Source organism: Chelmon rostratus, chromosome 10 (genome assembly GCF_017976325.1).
Source record: "Chelmon rostratus isolate fCheRos1 chromosome 10, fCheRos1.pri, whole genome shotgun sequence".
In the NCBI taxonomy this organism is placed as follows: domain Eukaryota; kingdom Metazoa; phylum Chordata; class Actinopteri; order Chaetodontiformes; family Chaetodontidae; genus Chelmon; species Chelmon rostratus.
In genome coordinates this window covers 6,001,299-6,005,264 of record NC_055667.1, presented here as the reverse complement: position 1 = coordinate 6,005,264, position 3,966 = coordinate 6,001,299, and positions in this window count along the sequence as shown.

The following is a 3,966-nucleotide window of genomic DNA, read 5'->3' as shown; positions in this document are numbered from 1 at the left end:
GCCGTCCAGTGATGAGCAAGGCTTTCAAGGGGCATTTCATGAAGATTGAAGCATCAAATGGTTTTGTTGAAAAGGCAGAAAATAGCCGTTGTCATTTTGGTCTCGGGAAAGCAATCTGCTGTCAGAGAAGACGCCATGGAGGGCTCTCTTACATGCTCCTCTCAGCGCGTGAAGAACTTTCGCTCCTTTTATCCATAAATGTTAATTCTGCTGAATTGCACAGAATGCTCTTGCCTCCTCGGGATCAGAACAGCAGCACCATATTTAACCATAACTGCGGCATGCTTTGATGCATTTCTGTGCTCCCTCAATGATTATCTGCCATTGATTGCGTGGTAGATTGTGTGGTGCGCGGGTTCTCTTTCTTGGTTTGGTTTACATAATTGCATTATGTAGGACATGGGCAGCCAGAAGCGCTTTTTCTCTTTGGAACACTTCAGAGAGTGAATGGAGCAGATCTATTTCAGGAAGTGGGTTAGTGGTGAGGGGAAGAGGCTTGATTCAGAGAATAAACACATATTTTACAAATTAGGATATTTGTTATTGCACCATGCAGCCCCTGGTGTCCCTGAGTCTGAAGATAGTGAGATCAACCAGCTACATCGCAGCCTGCACAAGAGCATTACACTGAGTGTCCTTTGTGTTTACTGCTGTATTAATGTAAATGTCATGCATCATATTCCGACTGATGATGCAGTTATCTAGTAAACTACTGGTTTCCTGACGTCAACTCCATCTTCTGGATTAAACATTAACACCACTGGAAATAGTGAACAGGTTCGCATTTACACATTTGGGTGGATGAACATGATTAGCCTAGCTTAGCTTAAAGACTGTCATCCTGGCTCAGTTCAACGTGACAAAATACACTTACTAACACCTCTAAAACTCAACAATCAGTAAAGTCTGGCTTCAGTAAATGTATGGAAGCATTAGCAGCTAAATGTAATGATTAGCAGATCATTAATTCTGATAGATCATTACATAATCAGCATTTTAATGTTGTTAAAAAGTTGTAAAAATAAATAAGTAAACATATATACAGTATACACACACACACAAACACACGCACACACATATACACATATATACTGTCTATATATATATATATATATATAGGTGCAGAACAAACAAAATACGTTGTCAGTAAACATTTCACTGATATATTATGATATATATGATATATTAACCTTCATATCTTATATAACCATATGTATATATTCAAGATTGCCTTTATTGTCATTGAGCAATGAAATTTGCATTGCTCTCTCTCTCTCTCTCTCTCTATCTATATATATATATATATATATAAACAATATTGGCAACACTTGGTTAGTCCAGAGCGACATGAAATATAATATGTTTATTAACATTTTACTAAAACCACCATCTATCCTATCTTCAACCAAAGTGCCCTGGTCTCTGGTGCTCTGTCCTGTGCTCTGTATGCCCATCAACCACCCCGACCACCCCGACCACCCCATGACTTATGTGGCACATAAATGTTGAGCTTCATCACCCAGAAAAACCTTGCCTCGTAACGTAATCCAGGCAGCAATTATGTTTATCACCACAGTGTAATTGGAAAAGACAGGGATGCAACTAGACAATGTTCCTCTGTAAAAGGTAACAAGCCAAAAGGATCGGAAACTATTAACTACGCCTGTCAAATGAACGCAGTTTAATGAAAAGTACAATATTTGCCTCTGATTTGTTGTGGAGTAGAAGCATGATATCATATAATGGAAATTCTCAAGTAAAGTACCCAATGGACTTATTGAACAAACTGTTGGACCATGCACATCCAAAAGTGTCACAAAAAACGAGGTTGCCCATTGGTTGCACTGTGCCTGTACAGAGACCAAAACAAAAACCTCTGTTCACTGTGCAATGGCCAGAGAAAGTGCTGGGTGGGGTGCATAAACTGCCTTCATCGAGGAATAGATCCAACAATGGCCCTGAAGTCACAAATATTTTATCTGTTTCTGAACAAACCATCTCCCCCTGCATTCAGTCTTTATGCTAGGCTAGGCTAAACCCTTCCAGACCTCAGCTCTGTGCTTTATTCACAGAAATGGGAGCGATATTGATTTTCTTATGTCTAAAAGCAATATGCTTTTCCTGAAAAGTGTATTTCCCAAAATGTTGAGCTTTGTCACTGCACTCAGTGCAACTCCTCGTATTCAAGTCACAAAAACTTATGTTAAGAAGTCCTTGTGATGTAAAACTCACATAATCTGTGTGCATTAATTCAGTCATAGCATTCTTAATGTGCCGCTCGAGTATTATTGGACTTGTCCTTGAAACCCACTTACTGAGAATTGATAAAGCGTATTCTTTTTTTATGCCCCACTCAAAGAGCCTCCCATCCAATTGCATTGTGGGCTAAGACCTGATTTCCATTTCCAACGCATGATAACAGCCTCGCCTCACTCTTACTGAGCAGCAGACGAGGATAAAAGCAAAATCAAAGCCAGTCAAAAACAATTTGACAAGCTAATGGATTCGAGGGTCCTGTGTTCTACACCCTGATATCTTTAACATGACATCACATGCAGCTGTACACAAATCCCACAGTCAGCCATTTGGATTGTGGTGTAGTGTTCTAGTTAATGCACGCACAGTGAATATCTGTTGCTCAAATTAGATTTGATAGACTCACTTTGATGTATTGGGGAGCAGGTACATGCTTAAAAAAACCCTTTGAAGGCTGGTTCTCCAACATCCCCCCAGTGTGCTTGCCAGGAAACACAGAGGAAGGGAGTGGCAGCTACAGTAATGTGGCTCATCTCCCATCTATCCCTGATCTTTATGAAAAAAACCAGGCCTCATATGTCACTGTCAATGCTGGCCCCCATGAATCCAATATGTACAGCAATGAGAGGCTTTGTTCAAACAGATTATTTGGCATTGGATAACAAGCAAAGAGGCTCAGAGTGCGTGTTTATACTAGTGTCACTGCTCTTCTATACAGGGAATAAACCTGCACAGCACAATACATCCAGACTGCAGTCTACAACCCGCATGAACAAGCAGGAAAACAGTATCAACGCTTACAAAGGCAATTGTTTTCTTACGGTATCATATTTATTTGCTCCACAGCTGACTAAAAGATGGCATAATCCAGAACAGAAGCCTTCTTTCTGATCCTTTGTTTTCGAACAAATAATTGTATTCACCTACCTAACGCCTCAGGGAAGGAAGCAAGAAAGATGGAGAAGGTGGGGGGTTGGGGACATTAATATAATTGGGACTATAAAGAGATACAGCAAAATCATCAGCGTTGCAAGTTTTGTGCCAGTCAGGCTTTAAACCAGTAATAGACACATAAGGAGGGACAGACTAAAGAAATGAGCAGGGATTAGCGCTAACATTTCATTAATTGGATCTCAGTCTGATCAGAAATCCACTGAAGCTCAAGTAATATATGAACCTCAACTCAAACTAAATTCAATATCTACAGTGCTGTGAAGCAGCGTCTGGATGTGAACAGAAGAACACTTAAAGGTCCAGTGTTTGGGATTTAGTGGCATCTAGCTGTGAGGTTGCAGATTGTAACCAAGTGAATTGGCCTCTCTGGAGTCAGTGTTCAGTTTGTCCGTTCTGGGCTACTGTAGAAAAATGGCAGTGCAACATGGTGAACTCTGAGGAAGAGGACCCGCTCCCTCTGCACATATATAGAGCTCATTCTAAGGTACTGACAACATGATTCTTATTTTCAGGTGATCATTAATATTATGATTTATTATTACACTAAAGAAAATGTAATTATAAATATTATGTTCCTTTTATGCTAACAGATCCCCCTATAGCAGACACACTCGACCTTCAAGGTATGAAAATTTGCATTAGTTTGTGAAATTAAAATGTTTTTTTTCCAGATCTGTTGTATTTCCCTCACAAGTCTGCATTATTATATTGACAATACTCCCATCATCTTGTTGCCATGTGCTCATGATATGTTAA